Source organism: Symphalangus syndactylus, chromosome 9 (assembly GCF_028878055.3).
Source record: "Symphalangus syndactylus isolate Jambi chromosome 9, NHGRI_mSymSyn1-v2.1_pri, whole genome shotgun sequence".
In the NCBI taxonomy this organism is placed as follows: Eukaryota; Metazoa; Chordata; class Mammalia; order Primates; family Hylobatidae; genus Symphalangus; species Symphalangus syndactylus.
Genome location: NC_072431.2, coordinates 59,003,000 through 59,021,300, shown reverse-complemented (window position 1 = coordinate 59,021,300; position 18,301 = coordinate 59,003,000). Strand labels below are relative to the sequence as shown.

Here is an 18,301-nt window from a genome sequence, read left to right as displayed (position 1 = left end):
TGATCAGCCTCCCGCCCCGCCTGGATTGGGTGGCCCAGACTGGGAAGGGGAGTTCGTCGCCCCAGTTCCCGGTTGGGCCACGCCCCGGCCCTGAGGAGGCCACGCCCCTCATCAGGGGGCGGAGCTAAAGCGACCTGGACGGGGCTCGCCTCGAGGCGGCTGGAAGAAGCAGCGCGATTCCGAGAAAGTCCCCGAGCCGGAGTTGGTAGGGGCTGATGCGGGCGCCCTGGGAATGTCATGAGAAGGGTCGTGTCCAGGCATTTCCTCAGCCTCGCCCACTGGGCCTTTGTAGACCCCCTTTCAGGGCTTGCCACTGAAATAACATTTATTGAGTTCCACACTTTTTTTTTTTTGAGACGGAGTCTCGCTCTGTTGCCCAGGCTGGAGTGCTATCTCGACTCACTGCAACCTCCGCCTCCCGGGTTCAAGCGATTCTCTTCCCTCATCCTCCTGAGTAGCTGGGACTACAGGCGTGTGCCACCACACCTGGCTAATTTTTTGTATTTTTAGTAGAGACGGGTTTCATGGTGTTAGCCAGGATGGTCTCGATTTCCTGACCTCGTGATCTGCCTGTCTCGGCCTCCCAAAGTGCTGGGATTCCAGGCATGAGCCACCGCGCCTGGCCCCACACTTATTTTTTAATTGCAGTACAGTAACGTGGTTGTAGGTCACTGCCACCTCAATCTCCTGGGCTCAGGTGATCTTCCTGCCTCACCCTCCCTAGTACCTGGGACCACAGGTGTGCCCCAGCCACCATGCCCAGCTAATTTTTAAATTTTTGGTAGACGTGGGGTCTCGCTATGCTGCCCAGGCTGACATATGTTAAGTCTCACAATACTGGGAAATTAAGTGCTAACATTCTCCCCCATTTTCTTTCTTTTTTTTTCTTTTCTTTTTTTTTTTTTTTTTTTTTTTTTTTTGAGACAGGGTCTCACTCTGTCGCCCAGGCTGAAGTGCAGTGGCATGATCTCAGCTCACTGCAACCTCCACCTCCTGGTTTCAGGCGATTCTCCTGCCTCAGCCTCTGGAGTAGATGGGATTATAGGCGCCCGCCACCATGCCCAGCTAATTTTTTTTTTTTGTATTTTTAGTAGAGATAAGGTTTCACCATGTCGGCCAGGCTGGTCTCAAACTCCTGACCTCAGGTGATGTGCCCGCCTTGGCCTCCCAAAGTGCTGGGATTACAGGCGTGAGCCACTGTGCCCAGCCTTCTCCCCATTTTCTAATAGTGGAAAGAGACCTGATGCTGCAGAGTTTAGAATATGAACCCAGGCAGCCAAAACTTTACTGTGCATTCCAGTATATCTGTACGAGTCTCTAGATGAACCCCTTCCTCCAGGGACCTTGCCTGTAAAGGGACAAGAACGTAGGTCTAGGCCTCAGTTTCCACATCTGTTAAATGGGGGTGTTGACAGCATCTGCCCTGCAAGTCCCAGATTCTTACTGAGAACACCATCGATTGTGGAAATGCTTTGGGAAGTTCAAGGCAATGAATAGCCTTCACTGAATCCTTGTAATTTGAAAGTATCAAAACACGCAGCCATAAGAAAGAACGAGATGGGGCTCACGCCTGTAATCCTAGCACTGTGAGGCCGAGGGGGGTGGATCACTTGAGGTCAGGAGTTTGAGACAAGCCTGGCCAATATGGTGAAATCCCGTCTCTGCTAAAAATACAAACATTAGCTGGGCGTGGTGGCACACGCCTGTAATCTCAGCTACTCAGGAGGCTGAGACAGGAGAATTGCTTGAACCTGGGAGGCGGAGGTTGCAGTGAGCCAAAATCGCACCACTCACTGCACTGCAGCCTGGCAACAGAGCAAGACTTCAACTCAAGAAAAAGAAGAAGAAAGAAAGACGAAAGAAGAAAAAGTAAAAGAAAGAAAAGGAAGGAAGGAAGGGAAGGAAAGAAAAAGGGAAAAGAAGAGAGAAAAAAGAAGAAATCATGTCCTTTGCAGCAACATGGATGCAGAAAAGAGAGAGAGAGAGAAAGAAAGAAAAAGAGAAAGAGGAAGGAAGGGAAAGAAAGAGGAAACAAAAGAAAAGAAAAAAAGGAGAAATCATGTCCTTTGCAGCAACATGGATGCAGCTAGAGGCTTTTATCCTAAGTGGATACATTTTTGCAGGAACAGAAAACCAAACACTGCATGTTCTCACTTATAAGTAGGAGCTAAACACTGGGTACTCATGAACATAAAGATGGGAACAATAGACACGGGGGATTACTAGAGGGGGAAAGGGTTGAAAAACTACCTATTGGGTACTGCACGCCGGGTGACAGGATCAATTGTACCCCAAACTTCAGCATCACGAGATATACCCATGTACGTGTGTACATTCATGTGCACATGAATCAGAATCTAAAAAGATGAAATTGTATTTTAAAAAGTATGAAAACATGCTCTTCATTTAGTCTCTGTGAAAGACATTACAAATCGCTTTTCAAAAACAATTTTTTCTTTTTCTTTTTCTTTTTTTTTTCTGAGATGGGGTCTTGCTCTGTCAACCAGAGCTGGAGTGCAGTGTCACAATCTCGGCTCACTGCAACCTCTGCCTCTTGGGTTTAAGCGATTCTCCTGTCTCAGCCTCCTGAATAGCTGCAATTACAGGAGCATGCCACTTTTTTTTGCACTTTTAGTGGAGATGGGGTTTCATGTTGGCCAGGTTGGTCTTGAACTCCTGACCTCGTGATCCGCCCGCCTTGGCCTCCCAAAGTGCTGGGATTACAGACGTCAGCCACCGTGCCCAGCCTACAATTGGTTTTTCCAAATCGAATATGTTATGAACATAGTAGTTGTCTTTGTAATGGGTACACACACTCACACACTCAGAATGATCTGCCTGGTGGGGCAGGGAATAGTAAACATGCCAAAGGGAAAATGAAAAAAGAATCCTGTAGGTTTTCATTATTGTAGGCAATTATGTCCATATCACTTACAAAGCTATTGCCAAATCTGTCTAAGGAAGCAGAGTTTGAAGGTGGGCGGGGGTGGACATCTGGGAGAAATTCCACAATGGCATAACAGAGCTCTCAATATGAGAAACAAAAGCCCAACTTTTTTTAAAATAAAATATAAACAATCATATTCGTAGTTAGGTGCAAATTCTATTTATGCATACCTGCCAATTCAGTGACATATAAGCAATAGATAATAGATGTCAACTACACATGAGAATTTGGGAGGGACCTCAGAGACAATTACGTTGATTTCCTCAATCTGTAGATGGCCACGGTGACTTCCCTAAAGTCACTTAACAACAAGCAGCGCAGGACTACAGCACAATTTTGTCAATCTCAAGAGGGCATGTGTGCTGCTTCTTCTGCTTTGGTTTCTGTGCTAATAAGCTTTCCTGTTTTAACTCATTCCGTTGATATTTACTGAACCAGATGATGTATCAGGCACTGCCCTAGGCAATGAGGATGCAACCTTGAATGACAGGTGCACCCTCCTCATGGAGCTTGCAATCTATAGAGGAGGCAGATGGGCATTGAAATATGGATTAGGGTCAGGCGTGGTGGCTCACACCTGTAATCCCAGCAGTTTGGGAGGCAGAAGTGCGCGGATCACTTGAGTCCAGGAGTTCGAGACCAGCCTGGGCAACATAGCAAGACTTTGTTGTTAAAAAAAAAAAAAAAAGAAGAAGAAAGAAATACACGATGGCGTGCGCCTGTAGTCCCAGCTACTCAGAAGGCTGAGGTGGGAAGATGACCTGAACTCCTGAGGCAGAGGTTGCAGTGAGCTGAATTTGTGCCACTGCACTCCAGCCTGGGTGACAGAGCCAGGCCCTGTCTCAAAACAAAACAAACAAACAAAAACGAAAAAATAACATTGCTTGGCCTGGAGGTATTGTTTACTTCGAGCAGAACATTTGAGATGGAACATATTCTGGGAGGAAGATCAACAGTTTAAGATTGGGAAGTTTAAGGTTTGAAGTGCCTATGGAGAAAATTTTTTTTGGTGTTTTTGGTTTTTTTTTTTGAGACAGGGTCTCACTCTGTCACCAAGACTGGAGTGCAGTGGCATGATCACAGCTTGCTGCAGCCTCGACCTCCTGGGCTGAGATGATCCTCTCACCTCAGCCTCCCCAGTAGCTGCAACTACTGGTACACACCACCATGCCTGGCTAAATTTTTGTATTTTTTTGTAGAGACAGGGTTTTGTCATGTTGCCCAGGCTGGTCTCGAACTCCTGGCCTCAAGCGATCCGCCAGCCTCAGCCTCCCAAAGTGCTGAGATTACCGGTGTGAGCCACTGCACTCGGCCAGATCTTGCTCTGTTGCCCAGGCTGTAGTGCACTGGCGCAATCTCGGCACACTGCAACCTCCGCCTCCTGGATTCAAGTGATTCTCTTGCCTCAGCCTCCTGAGTAGCTGGGACTACAGGCACGCGCCACCAGGCCTGGCTAATTTTTTGTATTTTTAGTACAGACGGGGTTTCACCGTGTTAGCAAGGATGGTCTTGATCTCCTGACCTCGTGATCCACCCGCCTCAGCCTCCCAAAGTGCTGGGATTACAGGTGTGAGCCACTGTGCCCAGCCTCTTTTTTTTTTTTTAACTTTCATTTTAGACTCACGGGGTACGGGTGCAGGTTTGTTATATGGGTAAGTTGTGTGACACTGAGGTTTGGAATATGATTGATCCCATCACCCATGTAGTGAGCACAGTACCCAGTAGGTAGTTTTTCTTTTTCTTTTTTTCTTTGAGACAGGGTCTTGCTCTGTTGCCCAGGCTGGAGTGCAATGGCACGATCTCAGCTCACTGCAACCTCCACCTCCTGGGTTCAAGTGATTCTTCTGCCTCAGCCTCCAAAGTAGCTAGGATTACAGGTGTGCATCACCACACCCGGCTAATTTTTGTATTTTAAGTAGAGATGGGGTTTCGCCATGATAGCCAGGCTGGTCTTGAACTCCTGGCCTCAAGTGATCTGCCTGCCATGGCCTCCCAAAGTGCTGGGATTACAGGCGTGAGCCACCATGCCCGGCTCCATTAGGTATTAATAGTTTTCAACCCTTGCCCCCTCTTCTTTCTTCTTCCCCCTAGTAGTCCCCAGTGTCTATTGATGCCATCTTTATGTCCATGAGTACCCAATATTTAGCTCCCGTTTACAAGTGAGAACATATGGTATTTGGTTTTCTGTTCCTGCTCTAAATTCATTTAAGAGAATGGACTTCAGCCGCATCCATGTTGCTGTAAAAAACATATTTCTTTGTTTCTTCATTTTGTTTCTTTTTATGGCTGCATAGTATTCCATAACATATATGTACCATTTTCTTTATCCAGTCCACCGTTGATGGGCACCTAAGCTGATTTCATGTCTTTGCTCTTGTGAATAGTGCTGCAAGGAACATACGAGTGCATTATTTCTTTCTGGTAGAAGGATTTTTTTTCTTTTGGGTAAATACCCAGTAATGAGATTGCTGGGTCAAACTGTAGTTCTATTTTTAGTTCTTTGAGAAATCCAGGAGAAATGTTTAATAGGTGGCTGTAGACACAGTCCTGGAATTCAGCAGAGAAATCTGGGTTGGAATAGAGCCCCAGGAGTGAGTGGCACATTCTAGCAGATGACGTCATAAAGAGGTGCAGGGAAAAGACAAGATGGCCTAAGACCAAGCTCTGAGGAACTCCGACATTTAGAGGTCAGGTGGAGAACAAGTTGCCAAAGGAGAAGCCGGCGAACTAAGAAGAAAATCAGGAGGATGCGGACTTCTGGAACCCAAAAGAAAGGAGTGTTCCAAAAAAGGAATGGGAAACTGTGCTGAAGGCTGCAGAGACATGAAGCAAGCCTGCCCTGAGAAGTGTGCAGAGGATTGGGTAGGAGCCACTGTAGCTCTTCCTACAGCATTTGCAATGGGTGAGTGAGAAATCACGCAGTGGAGAAAAACAACGTGGACCAGACTTTGGGTATCTCAGCTTGGCTGGGGACCATGTACAAAGCTGGTGCATCAGTGAGAAGAGGAAGTGGAATCAAGATAGTCGGGGTTTTTTAGGCTGGGCGCGGTGGCTCATGCCTGTCATCCCAATGTTTTTGCGAGGCTGAGGCAGGAGGATCACTTGAGGTCAGGAGTTCGAGACCAGCCTGGGCAACATGGTGAAACCTCGTCTCTACTAAAAATACAAAAAATTAGCCAGGCATGGTGGCTAGTGCCTGTAATCCCAGCTACTCAGGAGGGAGGCAGGAGAATTGCTTGAACTCAGGTTACAGGGAGCCAAGATTGCACCACTGCACTCCAGCCTGGATGACAAGAGTGAAACTCCATCTAAAAAAAAAAAAAAAAAAGATATGTATATTTTTTAGGCTGGGTGTGGTGGCTCATGCCTGTTATCCCAGCATTTTGGGAGGCTGAGGCAAGAGGATCACTTGAGGCCAGCTTGGGCAACATAGCAAGATCTCATCTTTACAAAAAAAATTGTAGAGACCCTGTCTCTACAGAAAAATTATATATATATATATATATTTTTTTTTTTTTTTTTCTTTTGAAACAGAGTCTTGCTCTGTCACCCAGGCTGGAGTGCAGTGGTGCTGCGATCTCGGTTCACTGCAACTTCCACTTCCCAAGTTCAAGCGATTCTCCTGCCTCAGCTTCCCAAGTAGCTGGGATGACAGGCATGTGCCACCACGCCCGACTCATTTTGATATTTTTAGTAGAGACAGCGTTTCACTATGTTGGCCAGGCTGGTCTCAAACTCCAGACCTCAGGTGATCCACTCGCCTCAGCCTCCCAAAGTGCTGGGATTACAGGCATGAGCCACCGCATCTGGCCGTTATTTGATTTTTGATGGGAGCTACTAGAGCTAATTTAGATGGTAATGAGGAGGACAGGAGGAAAGAGAGAGGAAAAAGAAGTTGGCCAGATGCAAGGAAGGACAGAGTTGCCAGGTGATGACCAATGAGTAGCCAACTTATCTGAGAAGGCAGGACCCTCGAGAGCAAGTGGTGGATGTGGCTCTGATGGGTCACAGGGCCTCCTTCCTCTACCTATTCTGGCTTCTTAGCCTCTCCTCCTCCTAAGGGCACTCTGCAAACATTGTTTTTCCCAGAATACTGACTTTGGCCTCCTCTTCTCACTCTCCATGTTATTCATTGGTGACTTCATCCACTACTGTGACTTTACCTGGTAATTGCTCATAACACTCAAACCTCTGTCTCCGGCCCAGATGTCTCTTCCCCATGTGCCGACTTGGTGTACATCCAATGGTTGACTGAATATCCCCACTTAGATGCTCATGGACAGTGGCATGCTGGCATCCGCTCATGCCAGGTCACGAGTGCCCATTGTACACCCAGCTCCTTATTCAGTGAAGTCATCTTGGTAGTAGAAACTTGAAGAGCTGGTCGCGGTGGCTCACGCCTGTAATCCCAGCAGTTTAGGAGGCCCAGGTGGGTGGATCACCTGAGGTCAACATGGTGGAACTCAGTCTCTACTAAAAAATACAAAAAAATTAGCTGGGCGTGGTGGCGGGTGTCTGTAATACCAGCTACTCGAGAGGCTGAGGCAGGAGAACCACTTGACCCCAAGAGGTGGAGGTTGCAGTGAGCTGAGATAGCGCCATTGCATTCTAGCCTGAGCTAGAGACTCCATCTCAAAAAAAAAAATAAAATACAATAAGATAGTAGGAACTTGAACTCAGCCAAGGTGGGACTATTTACATCATGGACATTGGCAAATGCTTCCGATCAGGGCTCCCCCCTTTTTGAAGAGCTGGTTGTTAGGAATGGTGGCTCACCACCAGGAGTTCGAGACTAGCCTGGGCAACACAGTGAGACCCCATCTTTAAAAAAAAGATTAAAAATTATCCAGGCATGGTGGCATGCCTGTAGTCCCAGCAACTCAGGAGGCTGAGGTGAGAGGATTGCTTGAGCCCGGAAGTTGGAGGCTGCAGTAAGCTATGATCACACCACTGCACTCCAGCCTGAGTGACAGAGCAACATCCTGTCTCAAAACAAACAAAAAAAATTTACTACACACCACTGTTCACAGACATCTCACATTCAACATATTCAAAACTAAGTTAATCATCTTCCCCTGAGCCCAACCCTGCCCAACCTTACCCCTTCCCTGAATCTCCTGGCCCAGCTGACAGCACCAGCACCCACTGAGATATCTCCCATGCCCTCCCTCCCCATATCCGAAGGATGGTCAATCGGTTAGGGTATAGTCGAAGCAGCTATAACAAAGAATTCCCCAAAATTCAGTGACTTAACCTCAAAATAGACACTCCAAGACTGTGGGGACATCTCTGCCATCTTTTTTTTCTTTTCTTTTCTTTTTGTTTTTGTTTTTGAGATGGAGTCTCGCTCTGTCATCTAGGCTGGAGTGCAGTGGTGCGATCTCGCCTCACTGCAACCTCCGCCTCCCGGGTTCAAATGATTCTCCTGTCTCAGCCCCTGAGTAGCTGGGATTACAGGTGTGTGCCACCACACCCGGCTAAGTTTTATATTTTTAGTAGAGACAGGGTTTCACCATGTTGGCCAGACTGGTCTCAAACTCCTGACCTCAAGTCTGCCCACCTGGGGCTCCCAAAGTCCTGGGATTACAGGCATGAGCCACGGCGCCCGGCTGGTCTCTGCCATCTTAAACATGTGGCTTCTATCTCTCTGTCCCATGGGGCCTAGGCAGAAATCACCATCATATCTGAATGTGGGAAGGGGGGTAAAATGGGAAGCACAGGTCCTTTCCTGATTAAGGACACCACTAACCTGCTCAGAAGTTGTCCAGATGCAGCTGGACACAGTGGCTCACGACTGTAATCCCAGTACTTTGGGAGGCCAGAAGAAGGTTTGCTTGAGGCCAGGAGTTCAAGACCAGCCTGGTTAACATAGCAAGACCCCCATCTCTATTATTTAAATTTCTAATAAAAAATAAATTAAAGGCCGGGCACGGTGGCTCACACCTGTAATCCCAGCACTTTGGGAGGCCGAGGCAGGCAGATCACAAGGTCAGGAGTTCGACACCAGCCTGACCAACATGGTGAAACCCTGTCTCTATTAAAAATACAAAAAAAAAAAAATTAGCCAGGTATGGTGGCACACACCTGTAATCCCAGCTACTCAGGAGGCTGAGGCAGGAGAACTGCTTGAACCTGGGAGACGGAGGTTGCAGTGAGCCGAAATTACGCCACTGCACTCCAGCCTGGGCAATAGAGCGAGACTCTGTCTCAAAAATAAATAAATAAATAAAATTAAAGCGGCCAGGTGCAGTGGCTCATGCCTGTAATCCCAGCACTTTGGGAGGCCAAGACAGGCGGATCACGAGGTCAGGAGTTGGGAGACCATCCTGGCTAACACGGTGAAACCCCATCTCTACTAAAAATACAAAAAAATTAGCCGGGCGTGGCAGCGTGCGCCTGTGGTCCTAGCTACTAGGGAGGCTGAGGCAGGAGAATGGTGTGAACCCGGGAGGTGAAGCTTGCAGTGAGCCGAGATTGCACCACTGCACTCCAGCCTGGGCAACAGAGTGAGACTCCGTCTCAAAATAAATAAATAAATTAATTAATTAATTAAAATGAAAAAAATAAGTTGGTCAGATGCAAGGAAAGCTGGGACATGTAGTCTCTGCCCATGTACCCAGCTAAAATATTATTAATAAACAAAGAAGGCAATTTAGGAGGCCGAGGCAGGAGGGTTACTTGAGCCCAGGGGTTCGAGACCAGCCTGGGCAACATAGTAAGACCCTGTCTCTATAAAAAATAAAAAATAATAAAATAGGCTGGGCATGGTGACTCACACCTGTAATCTCAGCACTTTGCGGGCTGAAGGAGAAAGATTGCTTGAGCTCAGGAATTCGAAACCGGCCTGGGGAACATAGTGAGACTTCATGTTTACTAAAGATAAAAATAAATTAATTAACCAGATGTGGTGGCTCGTGCCTGTAGTCCCAGCAACTCAGGAGGCTGAGGTGGGAGGATCCCTTGAGCCCAGGAGATTGAGGCTGCAGTGAGCTATGATCGCACCACTGCATTCCAGCCTGGGTGACAGAGTGAGACCCTGTCTCAAAAACTAAAAATAATTGATGATAATAATAATAAACAAAGAAGGGCAATGGGAAATTGTATAAGAGTAGCAGTCTATGCCTAGTGTATCCATCACGTCAATGTTATCGCTCACTCTCTCTTTTTTTTTTTTGACAGCCTCAACCTCCTGGGCTCAAGTGATCCTCTTGCCTCAGCCTCCTGAGTAGCTAGAACTACAGGCACGCACCACCACAACAGGCTAATTAAAAAAAATTTTTTTTTCTGTGAAGATGAGGTCTCGATATGTTGCCTAGAATGGTCTCCAACACTGGCCTCATGTGATCCTCCTGCCTCAGCCTCCCAAAGTGTTGGGATTACAGGCATGAGCCACTGTGCCCAGCCCAATGCTATCTCTTGAATACTGCTTAAATCCATCCCTTCTACGGTGTGCCAATTACTATTACCTTGATTCCTGCCCATTTCCTGGCCTCTAACTTAGTCCCTTTCTAATCAATCTACCAAATGGCTGCCAGAGGTATCTTTCTAAAATGCTAATTGGATCAATAACCCTCCTGTTCAAAATCTTGCAGTAGTTCCCAGGGGTTTCCAGGAGAAGAGTCAACTTCTTTGCATGACACAAAGGCCAGGTCTTGTCCCCTCAACTCAGAAATGCCTTTCACCCCTACTCCAGCTCCACTTCCTTGACTGCCAGAAAAACCCAGGCCATTTCCTGGGACTTAGTTTAAACATTGCTTTAAATGTTGTTTGTGTGCCACTGCAATGCTGGCTCCATTCCTGTTGAAGCCTTTACTGGACTGTGTATTTCTGGGCACTTGCCATCCATCCTTGGACTGGGGCTCCCTGTGAAGCCAAGGCACTTGGTTTATCTGGCAGAAGGCTGGGTGAAGGCCGGGTACCTTTTGAGGCTGAGGCAAGTGGATTGCTTGAGGTCAGGAGTTTGAGACCAGCCTGGGCAACATGGCAAAACCTCATCTCTGCAAAAAATACAAAAATCAGCCTGGGCACAGCGGCTCACACCTGTAATCCCAGCACTTTGGGAGGCGAAGGCGGGTGGTCACCTGAGGTCAAGAGTTCGAGACCAGCCTGGCCAACATGGCAAAACCCTATGTCTACTAAAAATACAAAAATTAGCCAGGAGTGGTGGTGCATGCCTGTAGTCCCAGCCACTTGGGAGTGAGAGAGAAGAATCACGTGAACCTGGAAGGCTGTGGTTGCAGTGAGGCAAGATCATGCCATTGCACTCCAGCCTGGGTGGCAGAGCAAGACTCTGTCTCAAGAAAAAAAAAATCAGTTGGGTGTAGTGGCATGTCCCTGTGGTCCCAGCTGCTCGGGAGACTGAAGCAAAAGGATTGCTTGACTCCAGGAGACTGAGGCTGCAGTGAGCTGTGATCACACCACTGCACTCCAGCCTGGGTGACAGAATGAAATCCTGTCTCAAAAAAGACAAAACAAGGGCTGGGCGCGGTGGCTCACGCCTGTAATCCCAACACTTTGGGAAGCCAAGGTGGGTGAATCACTTGAGGTCAGGAGTTCAAGACCAGCCTGGCCAACATGGTGAAACCCTGTCTTTACTAAAAATTAAAAAAAATTAGCTGGGCGTGGTGATGCATGCCTGTAATCCCAGCTACTCAGGAGGCTGAGGCAGGAGAATCGCTTGAATCCAAAAGGCGGAGGTTGCAGTAAGCTAATATCGCGCCACTTCACTCCAGCCTGGGCGACAGAGTGAGACTCTGTCTCAAAGGAAAAAAAAAAAAAGCCAGCTTGGGAAACATAGCAAGACTCTGTTTCTACCAAAAACAAAAAAAAGGCCGGGCGCGGTGGCTCACGCCTGTAATCCCAGCACTTTGGGAGGCCGAGGCGGGCGGATCACAAGGTCAGGAGATGGAGACCATCTTGACTAATATGGTGAAACCTTGTCTCTACTAAAAATACAAAAAATTAGCCAGGCGTGGTGGCGGGCACCTGTAGTCCCAGCTACTCGGGAGGCTGAGGCAGGAGAATGGCGTGAACCCGGGAGGCGGAGCTTACAGTGAGCCGAGATCGCGCCACTGCACTCCAGCCTAGGCAACAGAGCGAGACTCCATCTCAAAAAAAAAAAAAAAAAAAAAAGCCAGGCATAGTGGCGCTTGCCTGTGGTCCCAGCTACTCAGGAGGCCAAAGTGGGAGGATTGTTTGAGCTCAGGAGTTTGAGGCTTTAGTGGTGCATGACTGCACTCTAGTCTGGGTGACAAAGCAAGACTCTCTTTCTAAGACGAAACAGAGAAGGCCCGGTGCAGTGGCTCATGCCTGTAATCCCAGCACTTTGGGAGGCGGAGGCAGGTGGATCACGAGATCATGAGTTGAAGACCAGCCTGGCCAAGATGGTAAAACCCCATCTCTACTAAAAATACAAAAACTAGCCAGGCGTAACTGCGGGCACCTGTAATCCCAGCTACTCGGGAGGCTGAGGCAGACAATTGCTTGAACCCGGCAGGTAGAGGTTGCAGTGAGCCAAGATGGCGCTACTACACTCTAGCCTGGGTGACAGAGCAAGACTCCGTCTCAAAAAAAAAAGAAAGAAAGAAAAATAAACAAATAAAAACAGTTGTAGGCATGAACCCATTGGTTTTATTTTGTTATTTTATTTTATTTTATTTTATTTTATTTTATTTTATTTTATTTTATTTTTAAGAGACAGTGTTTCACTCTGTCACCCAGGCTGCAATGGTGTGATCATAGCTCACTGCAGCCTCGACCTCCTCCGGTTGGTCATTAATTACTTCGTCTCATCTCCTCCTGACACTGACCTCTGTCAGCGGCTCACATCCAACCCTCCTTCTAGACTGAACTCCTATTTCCACATATTCCAGAAGTTTTCATGTCCTTAGACCTCTGTCCATGCTGTTCTCTTTGTGGGATATCTTTCCCGCCTTCTTCACCTATGAGCTTCTATTCAGCCTTCACGGTTTTTGTTTGTTTGTTTGTTTTTGAGATGAAGTTTCACTCTTGTTGCCTAGGCTAGAATGCAATGGTACAATCTCAGCTCACTGCAAACTCTGCTTCCCAGGTTGAAGTGATTCTCCTGCCTCAGCCTCCCAGGTAGCTGGGACTATAGGCGCCCACCACCACGCCCAGCTAACTTTTTGTATTTTTAGTAGAGATGGGGCTTTGCCATACTGGCCAGGCTGGTCCCAAACTCCTGACCTCAGGTGATCCACCTGCCTCAGCCTCCCACAGTGCTGCGATTAGAGGCATGAGCCACTGTGCATGGCCTCATCCTTCACAGTTTAGCTCCAACTTCACTTCTAGAAGATTTCCTGGATTCTCAGTGACAGGTAGCCCCTCCCTCCTCCAGGCATCCCTTTTTTTTTTTTTTTTTTTAAATTGAGGTGGAGTCTCACTCTGTCACCCAGGCTGGAGTGCAGTGGTGCAATCTCAGCTCACTGCAACCTCCGCCTCCCGGTTTCAATCTATTTTCCTGCCTCAGCCTCCTGAGTAGCTGGGATAACAGGCGCACGCCACCACGCCCAGCTAATTTTTTGTATTTTTAATAGAGATGGGGTTTCACCATATTGATCAGGCTGGTCTTGAACTCCTCACCTCAAATGATCCGCTCACCTCGGCCTCCCAAAGTGCTGAGATTACAGACATGAGCCACTGCGCCCGGCCTTGGCCTCCTTTTCACCTCTCTTCTGTGTGTATCTGAGCTCCCCACTGCACCAAAGCTCCTTGAGAGCAAGGATATCCTGTATCTCACCCATCTCAGTATCCCTCCTATGTCTAGCATGGTGCCTGCCACACAGTAGGCATCAAAGATGTTTCTTGGCCAGGCACAGGGCTCATGCTTGTAATCCCAGCATTTTGGGAGGCCAAGGCAGGAGGATCTCGAGCCCGGGTGTTCGAGGCTGCACTGATCCGTGACCATACCACTGCACTCCAGCCTGAGCAATAAAGCAAGACCCTGTCTCTTTATTTTATTTTTTGAGACACGGTCTTGCTCTGTTGCCTAGGCTGGAGTGCAGTAGTACGATCATGGCTCACTACAGCCTCAACCTCTCGGGCTCAAGTGATCCTCTCACTTCATCCTCCCGAGTATCTGGGACTACAGGATCACACCACCATGCCTGGCTAATTTTTTAGAAAACTTTTTGTAGAGATGGGTTCTTGATATGTTGCTCAAGCTGGTCTCTAACTCCAGGGTTCAAGCCATCTTCCTGCCTTGGTCTCCCAAAGTGCTGGGTTTATAGGCATGAGCCACCACGTCCAGCACTTGTCTCTTAAAAAGAAAAAAGGGATATTTGTTGAATCAATGAATGGACAAGTGAAATGTATTAATTGCTTTATCCTAACCACTACCATAATACACTAGAATCTTATGTCAGATCCCACGACAAAAAAAAAGATTGGTCACAGTTGACTGGGAGTTTAAATCAAGTTCTGCCCTGTAGTTAGCCAGCTGTAGCTTTCCCCCCAGCCATGAGAAGAAAATTCACTGCTCATTACCAAATAGACTGCAGGTTTCCAACTTATGCATAATAATATTAAGGCCTTAACACATCCACAGGGACACTTACTGAATAGTCCTGTATGCCCAGCTTTCAGCCCCTGACTCCAGAATCAGATGGGGGCCTCATTGCCAGCTGTGCTATAGATAGAGACAGCACAGCTTGGTGAGAAACACAGAGGTGTTAGGAAACAAAGGCATATCTCAACTGGGTGATAAGAGCTGTGGGTTCTAATCCTGGCTCTGATCCCAGCGGACTGTGTGATCCAGGACAGAGCTCAGGTTCTAGCTGGAAACAAACAAACAAAAAAACCTGTAAAACCCCTACAGGCACACACCACCATGCCTGGCCAGACTGGACAAGTTTCCTTGTGTTTTTTTATTATTTTTAGATGGAGTCTTGCTCTGTCACCCAGGCTGGAGTGCAGTGGTGTGATCTTGGATCACTGGCTTACTGCAACCTTCCCCTCCCGGGTTCAAGCAATTCTTCTGCCTCAGCCTCCCGAGTAGCTGGGACTACAGGCGTGCACCACCACATCCAGTTAATGTTTTTGCTTTTAGTAGAGACGGGATTTCACAATGTTGGCCAGGCTGGCCTTGAACTCCTCACCTCAAGTGTTCCGCCTGCCTTGGCCTCATAAAGTGCTGGGATTAAAAGTGTGAGCCACCATTCCCAGCCAACACTGGGGAAGTTTTTTTTTTTCTTCTTCTTCTTCCTCTTCTTCTGCTTCTGCTTCTTCTTCTTCTTCTTCTTCTTCTTCTTCTTCTTCTTCTTCTTCTTCTTCTTCCTCCTCCTCTTCCTCCTCTTCCTCCTCTTCCCCTTCCCCTTCCCCTTCTCCCCTTCTCCTCTTCTCCCCTTCTTCTTCTTCTTCTTCTTCTTCTTCTTCTTCTTCTTCTTCTTCTTCTTCTTCTTCTTCTTCTCCTTCTCCTCCTCCTTCTCCTCCTCCTTCTCCTCCTCCTTCTCCTCCTACTCTTTCTCCTTCTCCTCCTCCTTCTCCTCCTTCTCCTCCTCCTCCTTCTCCTCCTTCTTCTTCTTTTTTTGGGAGATGGGGTCTCTGTGTTGCCTAGGCTGGTCTCAAACTCCTGGCCTCAATCGATCCTCCCACCTCAGCCTCCCAAAGTGCCGGGATTATAGCCGTGAGCCACCACATGCCCTGCCTGGGCAAGTTTCTAAATCTGACATGGTTGGGGTGGTGGGAAGGAAAGAAGGGATAGTAGGAATTGGCAAGGTGAACTTCAGAGTAAGTGAGGCAACATCATTAAATGTCAACAAAAGGAGAGAGACAAGATGAATAGAATCACTTTCCACCCCAACATTCCTTTCATCCTCACCTCAGCATTTTAAACGATAAGAAATGCAAGCACTCGGCTGGGCATGCTGGCTCACGCCTGTAATCCTAGCACTTTGGGAGGCAGAGGTGGGGCATTCATTTGAGATCAGGAGTTCGAGACCAGCCTGGCCAACATGGTGAAACCTTGTCTCTACTAAAAATAATAATAATAAAAAAAATTAGCTGGGAGTGGTGGCACACACCTATAACCCCAGCTACTTGGGAGGCTGAGGCAGAAGAATTGTTTAAACCCAGGAGGCGGATGTTACAGTGAGTTGAGATTGCGCCATTGCAGTCCAGCCTGGGCGTCAGAGTGAGACTCCAGCTCAAAAAGAAAAAAAGAAATGTGGCCGGGCGCGGTGGCTCACGCCTGTAATCCCAGCACTTTGGGAGGCCGAGGTGGGCGGATAATGAGGTCAGGAGATCGATACCATCCTGGCTAACACAGAGAAACCACGTCTCTACTAAAAATACAAAAATTAGCCGCACGTGGCGGCGGGCGTCTGTAGTCCCAGCTGCTGGGGAGGCTGAGGCAGGAGAATGGCGTGAACCCGGGAGGCGGAGCTTGCAGTGAGTCGAGATCGCGCCATTGCACTCCAGCCTGGGCGATAGAGCGAGACTCCGTCTCAAAAAATAAATAAATAAATAAATAAATGTAAGCACTTTAAGAGATCCACTCAATTCCTCCAGACCTCAATGGACTGACGTAGGGTCACTCTGGAAAAATCTCACTCTTCCAGCTCCTGAGTCAGCCCTCTCCCCTACAGCTCACCACTCCCGCTGAAACCTGGACCCTTTCAGTCTTAGAAGCCAAGTCTGAACTTGGAACCAACCCTAGGCATTGAAATGCCACCGTCGTCAGTAGGTAATCCATGAGCCAGCTAAAGCCATCTGTCCTTTGGCCGGGGAGGGGTGGAGTCTCTTCCAGTGTGGGCATGTGGTGAGCAGAGAACCTTCAGGGGCACGCGGACCTCACATAGTATCCACTTCCTGTGCTATCTCTGGTGTCAAAGCTCCCTCGCCCCCAAACACGTAGATAGGCATAGTCAACACACACAAGCATTCAGATGTGCATATGTACACACATGCACCCATACACCAACACACATAGACACATACATACAGACACACACACACCCTCACATAAGAGTCCCTCAGCTACCCCAAGTTGTCAGAGCTGCTCCTTTGCCTTTGCTACCAAAATTGTGGTGCTGGAAGCCCAGAAGAACCTGGGATCCAAGCAGTAGAAAACCCTGTTGTTAGCCTGGCGCTGTGGCTGACATCTGTAATCCCAATGACTCAGGAAGCCAAAGTGGGAGGATCACCTGAGGCCAGGAGTTCGAGACCAGACTGGGCAACATAGTTTTAAAAAAGCCAGGTGTGGTGGTGTGCACCTGTAAGTCCCAGCTACTCAGGAGGCTGAGGCGAGAGGATCACTTGAACCCAGGATTTCAAGGTGACAGTGAGCTATAAGCATGCCACTGCACTCCAGCCTGGGTGACGGAAGACCCCAACTCAAAAAGAAAAGAAACAAAAACACTCTTGTTGATAAATGCCTCCTCAGGAGAACAGGCGCTAAAGAGAGACAGATGGAGAAAGGAAGCTAGAGCCAGGTGTGCTGAATGCCTGTGTGTGAAAGTACCTTATAGGTACTTACAGTACGTATAAGGCCTTGGTACTGGGGCGGGGGGTGGGGGTGGGGGGTGCGGAGCAAGGCAAGGAAAAAAGGGGCCAACGAAAGACAAAGGAGGGAAGTTGGACACGGTGGCTCATGCTTTTAATCCCAGCACTTTGGGACTTTGAGGACAGGAGTTCAAGGCCAGCCTGGGCAAGGTAGCAAGACCCAGTCTCTTAAAAAAAAAAAAAAGGAGGAAAAAACAGAGAGAGATGGAGACACACCCCCTCTGGTCCCTCTCTCAATCTTCCCTTCCCTCCCTCTCCTGGTGATTCCATTTAGACCTGGGTGATTCCATTTAGGCCTGGGTGTGGCAGAACCGGGCTCAGAGCAGCCTGAAGATAGATGACCCTTCTGGGGACTGGAGCTCTCTCCCCAATCCTGCTTTAAAAAGTAAGGGGGTAGAGGTCGGGCGCAGTGGCTCACGCCTGTAATTCTGGCACTTCGAGAGGCTGAGGTGGGAGGATCGCTTGAGGCCAGGAGTTCGAGATCAACCTGGGCAAAAGAGCAAGACCCCGTCTCTATAAAAAAAATTTTTTTAATTAGCCAGGGGTTCTGGCACCTGCCTGTAATCCCAGCTACTTGGGAGGCTGAGGAGGATCGCTTGAGTTCAGGAGTTCGAGACCAGCCTGGACAACATCACAAGACCTCCGTTTCTACCAAAAAAATAAAAATAAAAATAAAAAGCAAGGGGGTAAAGACCTCATCAGTCGTCCTGCAGAGTCCCAGTCTCCGCCTCTTCCCTGCTCTCCTCTCTGCCGCCCGTTCCGTAGCGACGGTCTCTAAGTCCCTGCTAGGTGCCCCCTGCCCCATCTCCTCCTGGCCGCTTAACGGAGGGTATC

The 18,301-nt window shown here is 48.2% G+C and overlaps 1 long non-coding RNA gene across 1 annotated transcript; it reads right to left on the bottom strand.

Annotated features, from left to right (window-relative positions):
- Positions 1-12,095: 12,095 nt before the first annotated feature.
- LOC129489670 (uncharacterized) lies at positions 12,096-18,218 on the bottom strand. Its single transcript, XR_008660069.2, has 3 exons — positions 18,162-18,218; positions 14,524-14,594; positions 12,096-14,225 (listed from the first exon to the last, which is right to left on the bottom strand). It is a non-coding gene; the product is annotated as an uncharacterized lncRNA (long non-coding RNA).
- Positions 18,219-18,301: the final 83 nt, after the last annotated feature.